Here is a 13,886-nt window from a genome sequence, read left to right on the forward strand (position 1 = left end):
AAGTTGACCACGAACCTTCAAGAACTTTTAGATCTGCCCCCCTTTCATTCATCTACATAGTGTGGTGCTTGATTAAGCAGCAGAGACAGCTTTATCTCCTGTATTTGTAGTGGTAACTTTGTTATAGCTTCAGACTGACACTTCAAAATATTGTCCTTACAAACTTCAGCGCTTTAAAATATGAAATAAGGTCTTTTTAAAAAAAATGGGCTGAACGGCGTTGTGCTACGACACCAGATGCCCCACGTTGTGGGTTTTCTGAGTACTTTCAAAGAACAAATTGACTGGGAAAAAAGTACTTAGCTGCGATTAGCGCAGTGCAGATTTCATCTCTGCAGCACAGACGCTGACAGACACTTCTAAACTTTCACTTTAGCGTAACCCAACATTTTTCTCATGTTTATATTTACAAGAGGTTATGCAGTCTCGGTATATTGCAGCCACAACCTTTGAGTGTATTACATCGTCTGATGGGAATATAAAAGTGCTGTAATTGAGCCCCGTCATTCAGACTTATTTCTTTCTCTGTCTTTCTACAATCCTAACACAATAAATATTGTTTTGTTTTGCCACGTATTTAGTAACATAATTTTACTCACCGTTCTTTTGAATACGACCAGCCATATATTGTATTTATACTAAAATGTCGCTTTGAAATGAAGTGTTAGCTGCCCTTTAAAATATCTCGAAAATTCTACTGGAATGTTAACGTACACGTGTGTCTGTGAAGACAGAACCTCAGAAAAATTAAATCTGGAAGCACAATTCTGTAAAATCCAATAACGAAAGCTTGTGCACAAGTCACGGTACATTGGATTATATAACCATTTATCTAACATGACATTGGAAACACTGGGTAAGCACCCAGAACAAATCTGGACGTTGTGAAGAAAACAGACCCTACTCCTACCGGGAAAGGAGTCTTAGACATCCAATTTCTTCGCTAACTGATATGCCAGAAATTAATTGCTTTCATATATACAGACTTGTTCAATACGTTAATTACTTGTTGCATAACAAATGTCAATTTGCGTTTTGAGACAGAAGCTTTTCATTACTCGTTAATTGACAATTCATGTAATTGGAGTCTCTGCTTTCGAAACATTGCCACGACAATGAGTTCTGCATTAGAAGCGCTTCATTTGACATTTTTCTATTGGCGATTGGACGGTAAATCTGCTATGTGGACTTAAGTAGACTGTTCTTATATGTTGGGGAATCATCATCATCATCATCAAGTGATACCGTAGTTGTTAATCTCTGCTCTGTTTTCAGGGAATGTGATTGTCAAAATAACTACGAATGAGAAGTGTGAAACATTTATTGGCTCTGTGAATATTATGCTGGATATTGTCTGTTGCCTGTGGTATATTTGAAGAAGGAAAACATTTCGCTTCAGTAGTTGGTCATAAATTCCTCTTAACGTGATAGGCAGTCATTATTCTGACAAGTAATTTTTTTGAAGACTAATGGCGACCGTCTTATAAAGGATAAGTTGTTTACACGAGTTTTATTTAACAGCTTTGCATTGTAACACGAAATTTGATTTCATGTCCAGCCACAAGTTATTATGGTCACTGCGCACAACACAATGACTGACTAAATTTTCGTATACGGAAAAAAGTGCCGGAGAATAGGTGATTCGTCACAGAAAATATTTCGGCTGTGGCATTGTGTAGAATTCCACAACGATATAGTTCACTGCAATCACATTGTTTAGTCGACACAACACAATACCTTTGCATTATTCTGTTAATTATGTCTTGTAATTTTTTTTATCTTTTCATCTTAATTTTCTAACCAGAGTGTGTAGCTAAAAGGAATAGCTAATGTACGGACAGGTTTTCAGTAGAAAATCCCGCTATGTGTAGCGAAAGTGTGTAACGAATAAATGACGATTAAAATAAGTAGCACCAAACACGGCAGAAAGAACTAACTATTGGTGTTCAGTTGAAATGAAATGTTCTTTTGGCTATACACTCTTATTTCTTACTTTATACACAAAGAATTTTTAAATTGTACTGCCGTTTTTTCTGGTGAACTGAATACTTTAGTCCTCATGACATAATTTGGTATGGATTTTATACCATCGAAGGCTACCGAAAGCACGCACCTTTTAATGTCCTACAATCGGAAATACCCACACGACAGACCAACGATCCTGTTAATTTGGAAAACTGTGTAGATAGTCCCTACAAGTCTATGGTAATCTCCCTAACTGAAAAGCAGTAAAGATTCTGGGTTCGAGTCCCAATAATTTCCTACTGAATATCCCGTATATTTTGCACATATGATGTAGACACTAAGAACATTTGCTTATTCTGAAAGTATGAAATAATCGTTCCTTCGTGATGTGACACACTATACATGGCCAATACAGTAATGACAGAAGGGAGAAGCATATTCTTTACTTGGATACATGAAACGACTCGTTCTTCAAGTGCCTGAGCACTGCGGGTCCCAACTTTTCGTTGGCTTGATGTATAGACATTCGGTAGGACTCCTTGGACGAGGGATCGGCCCATCGCAAGGCCTCTACCTGTACACAGGATAACACAACACAGAAAAACATCCATGGCTTGAGAGGGATTCGAACCCACGGTCCCAGCGACCAAGCGGCACAAGGCCCACGCCTCAGACCGCGCGGCCACTGCGGACCCAATATTCATTACACAACATAAAAAATGAATTTAAACTATGTTCGTGGCAAATCGGTAACATTTATGACGTGTTTGCTAAGCTTCGTTACACACCGTCAGATTTTAAACCAATAATTCTCATCATGCTACGTCGAATTACTGTGATTGTATTACGAGAATATGAACTAGTGGACAACACTCTGGATTGGTTCAGTGATCTGCAGTACCGGCTAAAATTATACTTTTAAATCAAAGTGCTTGTAAGAATCGGCTCAGTGGCCGAACAAACGTATGTTAGGAATAACTGTTTACTTCCGGACTCTGAATCCAGCAGAGGAATTGTTTGTTCTGACTCTGTATTTAATCTACGGAACATTAATCAGACTTCGGCGAAAAACAGGAATATCATCACCGCTACCACAATTTCTGGAGAATTTCTATCGTGTTAATCGAGTGGTCGTGGGGATGACCTGGAGAAGTGCTGGAAAATCCTGGATAATTCTAGGAAGATTCCTGGAGAAATCCTGGTAAAGTCCTGGAGTAGTGTCGGTGAAGTCATGGAGACGTTATTCGGATTTTTTTTGTCATGGAGTATTGCTGGAGAAATTCTGGAAGAGTCTTGGAGAAATCCTGGACGCAGTTTTCTGATTATTACCCCCACTTTTATTAATTGATCGTAGATTATTTGATGTTGCTGTATCAAATGCAGCGCTCATTTAGCGTCGTTCGGGGAAGTTAAAATTATTATTGTAAACGCTGTCATGAACTATTTGAAGATACTGTCCTGGAATTCGCTTGAAAGTACTGAGAAAATCATTAACTGTTTCAGCCAAATATATTTGGTTTCGATTAGAAGGAGATTCGAAACGACTATCATCCGAATTTCAATAAGAATAGTTGTGGGTTGAGTAAGCGAGCTCCCCGATTCGTACTTACAGTTGTATTCTTCCAACTTTGAGTGTTTGCAGGAGTACGGCAATGATAGAAAATTCGAGAGAAGCAAAGGGTTTGAGGATAATCCAAACTGAAATTAAAGACGATTGGAAAAAGAAGTGCGCTAATTTTCTCTGTTTCAGCTTCGCGTTTCTTTATAAAGAGTGAGGTTAACCGAGTCAGGTTTTTCAAGGTGAAGGTTGGAACGTGGTCTGTGATGCAGAGAAAAAAGGCAAGGTCACAGTCACACAGCAACAAGCACAATTTCTGTTACACGAAAAGAGGTCCGACTGTTGTGTTGTGGCTTTGTCTACTAGGGACCCGGGTGGGTCTCAGGAAAACTACAGTGGACAGGGATAGAACAACCTAGCATGAAATCATTTGAACTTCAAAAATGGTTAAATAACATTCAATTATTTGCATTGTCTGAAATAACTTCATATGTATCAAAGCATGCAAATTAGATCTGTTCGTTTGATCTTTTCCATAAATCACGCTAATGGCAATTAGGTTTACAAGCGGCATTTCATTTTCGAAACAAATTTACACCTCAATGTTTTTTTCCCCACAATGTCAGCTGCAAGAACAAGCAGACAAATAACATTTTCATGATTTGTAAACAGAATGTAGGACAATATTATAAGAATAACACAAGTAATATATTCCCCACATATTTGGCACAGTTCAAATATTTGAGAATGAGGGCAACAAAAAATATTTTAGTTGTGAAGAAATTTAGAATAAATTTAGAATAAATTTAATTCGGCTAATGCTCGCTACTTTGCAGTTCAGAACACGAAACTTCAAAATATAACAAACAACAAATTGAAAACTTGGTTTTTCACATAATTTGAATAATGAAGACGAATACGGGAGGATAAAACGCAGTTTAGAAAAATATGGCGGTAACTTTACGTTAATCTGCTTCGGGATAGAACAGGCTGTTTTGAACTCGGCAGTGAAAGTTATAATTTCATAAGTTATGAAGGGAAGGATGGTTTCTTGACTAACTGAACAACTGTTAGTTTCTCAAAAATAATTATGGCCTGCTGAGTTAATCAGATAATGCGAGGAACGAATTCATTATCCAAGAGCCGTGTGCTACTAGATCTACGAATGTGCTATGTTAAGTTTTTACGTGCTTGTTTTACAGAGCGTAAGATTGCTTCGGTATCAAATCCATTGGTTATAATACCTGATACGTTGCGCACATCAGCAAAGTCTACGAACACACGTGTGTGAAATACAAGTATATTCGCTCTGTTTGACCGGAAATAATATCTCCGCTTACATTTTGTTTCGTCTAACGGATATGACGTTCCTCAGTGATATAGGTTACAAAAATTTTCCCCCGGTATTCCTTTAGAGTGCAGTAACATCTAAGTTGAATTGAATTTTGGATTGCCGTCTTCTAAGCACTTATATTTGAGATATTACGGAGCTGATGCGTATCTCTCCCTAATATCTTTACTTGTACGTGCACTGGAATGCTATTTTATCTTTCATATTATAATTCAGTACGCAGGTGTTAACTTTTGTGGGCGTATCATCTTGAAGTGATGTAATGAAAGCTGTTTACTTCCAAAGATTACAATATTGTATACTCGTGATGAATGTAAAGATAATACCCGAACATAGAACGCTGTGTGAATTAATTTCAACACGGTCGTCTGGTAACAATATGAGACAACGTTAATTCCGCAAACATGAAAGTTGATGAACGTTGATGGCTCCAAACACAATTTCCTGTTTTATGATGACAGATTTTGATGTGCAAACAAATGACACTGGAGTTCATTTTTCTGGCCAGCCATACATTTATATTCTGCAATCGTAATGGACGAACAACATTAACAAAGCAAGAAAAAGTTTCAAATGTACCAAAGCCCCTTCGTATTATTGGGATGATAAAATTAAGTGAATTATAGAGTCGCGTTATGCAGTGTGCATGAGAAATACGTAAATACATAGTACGGTTGAAAATCCTGAAAGGAAACGACTATTCGGAAGATCTAGGCATTAAATAACGCTCCTTGGATCTAATTAGTATCTACCCGTTGGTTATCAGGCTGGGCGAACCGCAGAACAGAGAAGAAAATTATTTTGGTCCTATGGGAGCAGGTGCATCGTTCGACCAGTTCATAACTAGACCTCGTACTAATGTGATCCGTGGGTACAGAAATGAATATCAGGCCTACGTGTAGGCTAGTATAAGAGCCAGTTTAATGCTGTCATCCCGTGATATTTATTTTAGCTCGCAGTGGAAATATGTATTTAAATAGATGCGGAACTGGGGAAAACCTTTAAACTACGCACTGGAGTGTTCGCCTAATGTGTTTCGTTGTTTTATCGTGTAGGCATGTTTTAAGCTATATTTCTATGCCCATGAGCTGTTTTAAATTTATATTACAGAGTTAAATATTAGTTTTTAATTACTACGAAAAAGAAGAGATGTTTGAGAAAGGACGGAAGGAGGTACAAGTACCAAAGGGAGGAAATAAATGAGAAAAGGGGGAGAAAGATAACGATAGAACGAACACATGGAATATGGGAGAAAGTAGGGAATGAGATAAAGTGGTGGATATAAGGGACTGCAAGAAATGAAGAAATACTTCAAGTGACTTTTTGGGCTATTTGTTCGGTAACGCTTGAGAGAAGGCTCATGAAACGTGTGTACGCTACATCACATTCCATCACGACGGCAATAAGACCCTGGTTACATTGATTTGTTTTTATATTTTGCTGGTTAGGCTCTCACATACGCTGCTCCTCAGAGTTATATTTTCTCTGTGACCACAAGGTAAATAATATCTGTTGTGCATGTGGGATTCGAAATAGTACGTGGTTCTTAAGACTGCATTGCTGCAAAATTAATTATTTCACACATTAACTTCCATGTTGCTTTAGTTGCGTCTTCTCTCATCTGTTTAGACCACCTCCACGGAATTTATTTTTGTGGGGTTCTTGACAAAATTATTCGGATTTTGCAATAGCAGTTCTATAGCTATCTGCAGACAGTGGGTGGTATGTTTAGGCTGATTTCATGATGACGATTATTTTGGTAAAAAATTCGATGACATTCATTATTCTTGTTTCCGAAGTTGCTGTCTGGCCTTAATGCGACCGGAAAACTACTTCTTTATGTTTAAAACCATTAATCAACGAAGTTGTCAATATCTTGACCATTCGAATTTTTACCTCCAAAGAAGCTAATAAACTTTCCCGCGCAAAAATAATAACCGTTAAGAACAACACACTTACAAGAAAAGTGCGGATCATTAGCGCTGTTAGCCAGACCTTGGAGGCAGTGGCTTTACGACCGATAACTCATTAACAGCGTTGCCATGGCAACGATTATAATTTGATCATACATCATATAGTTATAAACATTATCTCACTATACTTGATGTATATCTATATATAAAGACGATAAATAATGTATATTCCTTAATTTCGCACACTGATACCGGAAAGTGAAAGAGTTAGTAGGACAGAAAAATATATTATTAGAATCCTGGTATCTGATCTCACCGTATTTACTTTATTAAAATATTTTCCAAGAATCGTCTCAGAAAATCTTAATTTGTACTGTTTATAAATTGGAGGTTTATAAATACATTTTTAATAGGAACTGTTGAGGGGAAGAAGTTACTTGAAAGACAAAGGTGTATATGGAAGAATAATTTTAAAATTTATCTTTGACTAGAATGTATAGGAAGGCACTGGATTAATCTGATTAATGATAGGCTCGGTGGCACGCTGTTTTGAACGCAGTAACATTACCTTAAATATAATAAAAAATAGGAAATTTCTTAACTACCTGTGAGGCTGGTAACTTGTAGAAGTACTCATTCGATGGAGTTAGAATAATAATATAGTAATGTAATAATTGTAATTGGATTTAACTGACTTGCTCGTTTTTTATACAATGAAAAACCTTTGTTAAAAAAATATTGTTTTGACAAGCTTAATGACATCGATGTCTTAAAGAATTAGTTAATATGGTATTGTTACGCATTATACATAATGAGTCCAAGATATATAGCCCATAACGATAGATAAATTGTTGAAAAGATCCTATAGGAAGCTGTTCGATGCTGGAAATTAAAGTAAACATAACAAAAGTGAATTATAAATTACAATTTATGTATGTTTTTACTGTACTTTTCGAGACTCGAAATGTGTCCTCGTTTTAAAATTGCGAAGTTATCTCAGTCAACCCACGAAAACACGAACTACCAAGGACTCTATTTAATTCGTTAAATATTCATGTACGCGTCCGTGGTACGTACCAAATGCAAATATAAGTCGTTACCGCTCCAACAAATTCCGCTATTCTTGTAGAGACTGTAGTTCTGTCAGTGTAATGAAACCCAGGGTCCGATAGAATTCTCATTTTAACTCAAGGGCTAATCTCACGAAAGAGAGAAAAAACGTGATTCTAATATTTACAATGACAAACTTCTCATCGATTTCCTTCCATGCTTAAAATAAAAAAAATTGTCTTTTGCTGTCGGTATGTCTACTAAAAATATATTTCTCTCTCGCTAGGAATGTAATGTTTATTTTTCCCTCAAGTTGCACGTCTGTCTTAATTTTAAAAAAATGGCTGCCCGGAATACTTAATAATGAATAAGTTTTCCTTCCTGCACTCTGACCGTATAATGTAGGTCGTCTTTCGACGACGTATTTTCTAAACCTGCGTGTTAGCCGATAATTTCTGAGTCTAAGATCCGCATAGGAACTCGAAGGCTGTCGTGCTGCATAAGTATTTTTGTGTGTAATTTGGTGTGGAGCGGATTCTGCCTCAACGTTGCAAAACGGAAACAAGTCAACAGTGGTAGTAAAAATTGTTAACAGAGTCATGCATGCACCAAAGTTGCCATACTTAATATGCATTTATGTACACATAAACCATTTTACTGTTGGGCGGTCGAGCGTGGTGACATGAATGCAGGTTTTCATATTGGTGTCGACAGGTGTATACATTTCTTTAAGAAACTACCGAATATAGAACTTGGCCGCTTCAGATCAAAACTCTGGAATTTAAACTAAAAAGTTCTGTTTCCGATTCCAGGTCTGTACGGATTTTCTCTTTACAGATTGGAGCCTCCAGCGCGGTCTGAGACAAACACGGGGGAGAAGTTAAGTCTTCGAGGACCCCGCAGTGGTTCGTTGCGATATTAAACTGAAGGCCCCCTCCGCCGACCATCCTCATTTCACCCTGTCATTGGTGCTACCTGAACTCGCCCTGTGGGCTAAGGTGCCCCCTAGGCCAGGAGAGGTCGTGATAGATGTTACCTGTAAGTATTAGAAACCATCGTAATATTTTTATGTTGGTAATAGATTTAGAGAACCTGACATACATACGACCGTGCCGTGAACTCAAAGACCAAGCGTTATGAAACTCCGTTTAGGAGAAAATGATTTAATATCACGTGAATCACTTCAAGATGGCGGCACAACTGCGTGCTGGTGACGTGTGAGGTTAGTCTTTGGGTCTTTTCAAATAGTCTTTTCGATTTTCTCGTTTTTACTTTTCAAAATAATACTTTGTGTGAAGTGAAGCTAACAGTTACCTAGCTGATTTGTCATGTAGGCCTGCTACATTTTTTTGTAAGTTGTTTTATGCATGTAATCATTTTTTTTTTTCAAATTCATTTAGGTATAACGGGTGAGAAAAAATAAAATTAGTCTAAAACTTTTAATGAGAGCTTAGCTTCGTACACCGACCGCATTATATCCAAGGAAACGAGTCCCTTTGCAGTCCACGTCTCCTGTGACTTTTTTGCTCTCAAGGAAATTTCATTCTGTAATACGCAATGTCATACAGGACTCCATGTGGCGGCTGCAGTTGGGCCTCATTTTGTACAGGCTAAGCGCAATCATTTGTAAAGATGAACCTGTTTTTATTTCACAGAGTAGCCAATAACAAATTGACTGTTAAGGTCTTTCTTAGGTTGCGTCCGACTACCTGACGAAAAGTAAATTATTCTGTATATACGACTTCGGTTTTAATTTTGCATGTGATTTAAACGTGTTTGCATCTTACTAATTCGTGTTAAGACACTGTTATTTATTGCTATGTAATTACTATAAACCACAAATAAGGCAGTGCTACTGTAATACAATGTATGTATAAAGCAGTTGGTGCATTGCACTTGAAGCAGCTAGTTGCTTCTTCATCCGTTTCGGGAAAAAGAAGTACAAATTCTTACGTGTCATCATTGCTAATGCCAACGAGTACAGGAAGTTGTAATGCATTTTCTGCACAGCATGAGCATTTGGTCGATAAAGAAATCGCACGAGATTTCTGCTAAAAAGAAGTAAAGACATGACGGAACGAAGATCAATCTATTTTCTTTAACATAAAGTAGCTAAGTTTCTGGTACTCGCAGTCTATTTTTTAATTCCAATAGCAGAAACGGTCATAGGTTTAATAAGTTAATAACTGAGAAACTTACATTATCTGTACATAGTGCATATCTGTGCCAAAGTGGTGTACACACCCCAGTCGCATAATCAGAACATGACCAAACGAAAGCTGAATTGTTATATCACTTATATCTTGCGGTTTTATGCATGGTAATATTCTCATGAGATCCGCAAGAACATGTCTACTTTCTTAAATCGATTATTAATTTTAACGTGGAATATAAATGTATTGTGCGATGAAGACTACTGTAAATCCTCTTACTTCTAAGATCGAGAGAGTTATTCCTGTCATAAATCTCCAATTCACGTTTCCAAAAATTATCAGAAAACGTTGCTTTCCGGCGCAATGAGAAGAATTTGAAGTTGGATTTGAAGTTTTCCTACGGTTGTTTCATCTTGCATGTCCCCGCTTTGTTAAAACCCTAATTATAATCACGTGACACATCCCGCCTCGTGTTAAGTGGGGTCTCTTGTTATCACTGCATTAACGTCGCCATGTTGAAGATGGAGATGAGCTCCAGACATGCAGTGCATCTGCGAAAGTGTTGAATATGCATTAGTAGCAAACAGCCGACAAGGTTATACACTCCAGCTCTTGGGTTCGGGATGGTCTCATCACACGTTGCCAACAGAAGGTAACACGTTCCATGTGGGCCTAAGCCTCAAACGGACTTTCGTCGCCACTTAAGTACCTACCTTCATTAAGAAGAACCCCCCCCCCCCCTTAGAAATTAACAATCTGCTAAGTCCACAACCTCGCACTGTATTAAGATTTATTTAATATTATCCTTCCATTTATGATTAGATATTCCAAGTATTCTTTTTCTATCAGGATTTTACATGAAAACAAGATATATATATAAAGTCGAAAATCAGGAGTTTACAGGACAGATTAGCACTGGAAAATGAAAAATACATTTTAAATGTTGGTCGAAAAACCTGAAAGGAAAATACTGCTTGGCGCAAGTGGGAGGGTAATAATAAACTGTTCTTACTTTGGATCTGTAGTCAAAATGTGAGTACTGATCATGTCTGGTATAGCCTACCCACTACTCCAACTTGGAAAGGAACATTTCCCTGACTACAATCTCACGTCTTCAGTTATCTCACAGTTCATGAATTTTACAAGTAAAGTGATGTATTAATAAACCCAATAAGTAGTAGGTGTAAGTACGTAAATAATTTCTTGTTGTTTTTAAATTGATAATTGATAATTAATAATCCGTAATTTACTATGTTCCTCGTTTTCTCATAATTTCCTTTTACACCGTAACGAAAAGTAGGCTTGTTTCTAACAACGTTTGCAGGTCTCAACGTGATATATAGTGTATACGCTGGCATATAAATGTTTTTTGTTGTTGTTGGAATGACGGTTTTCGAGAAATATATAGGTTGTTCTGGACTTTCAAGTAAAACTATTGTGAGCCCAGGCCAGTAGTGGTCTGATAAGAACCAATGTGCCATTCACCCAGCAGTTCCTACAAAGTTTAATCTAACCCTGTTAAATGGTTTGGGACGCGAAATATACTGATCGACAAACTCACAGATGTGTTGGAGCTCCCCATTAAAAGTTCACATCTTGCCTTTTATACATAACATCATATATAGGAGCGCAAAAATTTCTCGTCATGGGTCTCCTAATTTGTCCTTCGAAGTATTAAATAATATTCCACCTTTTATAAGATAGTGTAGTTGCGTCATATTGTGATTTATTAAATTAAAATTAAATTATTTGGTTATTCCGTCAAATCACAATGTATTTAAAATAAGATAATTAAAATAATTAAAATATCATTCTGTGTTCCATATCGAATAATCGATTTACAATTGGAACAGTTACAACATGTTTCGGTTTTATTAAACCATCATCAGATGTAAAATTATATTAAATTTAAAACTCAATTACAATTTTTACAATTTTTCGTAGTGTAGTTTTTGGAGGTCGTGTCCAGATATTTTCATATAATGGATGAACTTTATTGTTTGAAGTGATGCTTTTGATGTTTACATCGGTCTGTGAAGTAAATGATTTAAAGAAACATTAATGAATATGGACGAATATAGAAAACAATTAAATAAATAAATAATATTATAAGGAAAGTAAAATAAACATACCAGAGATGAAATAGTAGACAACATGTTGTAACTGTTCCAATTGTAAATCGATTATTCGATATGGAACACAGAATGATATTTTAATTATTTTAATTATCTTATTTTAAATACATTGTGATTTGACGGAATAACCAAATAATTTAATTTTAATTCCACCTTTTATGTTAAAGTGAAAAATTTCATACAGCTCGAAATGTAAACACTACATTTTGATGTAGTACAAAGTTCCTATTTCTTAGGTTCCGAAATTCCTCGTAAAAGGAGGGCATTTTTGAAGTGATGAGTCACTGGGCTAAATATCACTTAAGCAGTAAAACTGTCGAATAACTACAAAATTACCACAGGTGCTAATGTTTACATACACGATGCATCGGTAATAGTTAATACTACGGAAAGGAACCATGTGTGAATCAGCTTAAACCTAAATCAGCACAGTGCATGTGTTTACTGTTTGTTCAATTAAGAAATGGGGGTATTAGGTAAGCATACTCCTCATGTAGCAGCTCTAATATGTCTATACGTTTAAATGTCTATTTGTAGGTCTATAGATATTTGTACAAAACGTTGTTTAAGTAATTATAATGTCTCAAGATTGAGGCAGTCCCAAACGGAACTAAATTCTGAAACATAAAATACAAAATATATTAAATTAAATTAAACAAATTCGGTGAATTCCGAAGCCATTATTTTTCAATTGTTTTACACATTTCTTATCTTCTCAGCGATAAATGTGATATGGAATAAAGTTAAAAATGCATGTTCACTTTTAACAGATTTTTCAGGAAATAAATTTGAGAATTTTTGTTTTTGCAACATTAACCACATCATGTTTCAGAAAGTTTCTATGGAACAAAGTTGGTGATAACATCCTTGGCTTACACTCCAGCTGGTCGTAATTGGTTCTGATATTTGTTCATTCACAGCGCTAATCATTACGTTGTGACTGACGACTGTAATCTTGCTCTAGGTCAACTTCGGTGAGGATTCAGGTCAAGATTTCCTTTTCTCTGAAGTTGTAAAAAGTTAGGCCTTGTTTCTGATTTACAAGACCAATAATGGTGCTATTAGTATTCTACAATAGTATATAAACACGACTCATCTGCCTATAGACAGCTCATTTCCTATAGAGCGATTCAGAGCTTTATTACAATACCCATGGAGGTCGTTGGAGAAATTATTTGGAGCAGAAAATGCAAATAAATTTTCTTTTTTCAGACACCACCTTTTCCGAGTTACAACGTTAGTACCTTGATATCGCTTTAATTATGGCAGCCGATTTTACAAATTGGGAACAGTTCTTTTTTACATAACGTGTTACTTGAATATTTTTTGCAATGAAACAAAGAAGAAAAGCTAATTCTGCCTTTATGGCATATTTCAATCGTCACGTCACAGAACCTCCATTTGAGCAGTTCTCAGTTAATGAGGCAGGGACTTGTCAGGGCACTGAATGTACTGCACGTGATCACAACAGGTGTTCGAAGCATCATTCATCAGCTTAAGTCCCCATCACACAATCACAATAATATAAAGCGACATCAACATAGAAGCATCGTCACTCGGAAAAGGTGCGAATTTAAAAAAAATAAGGCTATTTATATTCTCTGCTCAAAATATTTCTCCAGAAACCTCAAGTATTGTATTAGGACTTTGAACCAACTTGTACTTTGTCCGCGTCAGTGCCTGAAGTTCGTTATCACCTGTCATTGAAAAGAAAGTTGTTTATTTATAAGATTGCTACACAATGAAGAACAAATAAAAAAG

At 36.4% G+C, this 13,886-nt stretch overlaps 2 protein-coding genes across 4 annotated transcripts in view; one reads left to right on the forward strand and one right to left on the reverse strand.

Annotated features, from left to right (window-relative positions):
• Positions 1–13,886, forward strand: part of Gycalpha99B (guanylate cyclase 1 soluble subunit alpha 2) — a 332,598-nt gene that overhangs the window by 98,829 nt on the left and 219,883 nt on the right. For all 3 annotated transcript variants that reach the window (XM_022085005.2, XM_022085007.2, XM_022085006.2), the window contains exon 3: positions 8,675–8,875. The gene's annotated coding sequence lies outside the window, so the exon portion shown is untranslated. The remainder of the gene's footprint in view (positions 1–8,674; positions 8,876–13,886) is intronic.
• LOC110840163 (uncharacterized) overlaps positions 1–13,886 on the reverse strand; it is a 61,546-nt gene that overhangs the window by 32,281 nt on the left and 15,379 nt on the right. The window lies entirely within an intron of this gene.

Source organism: Zootermopsis nevadensis, unplaced genomic scaffold, assembly GCF_977971745.1.
Source record: "Zootermopsis nevadensis isolate Lab colony 2312 unplaced genomic scaffold, Znev_1.0 Znev_ptg000022l, whole genome shotgun sequence".
Classification (NCBI taxonomy): domain Eukaryota; kingdom Metazoa; phylum Arthropoda; class Insecta; order Blattodea; family Termopsidae; genus Zootermopsis; species Zootermopsis nevadensis.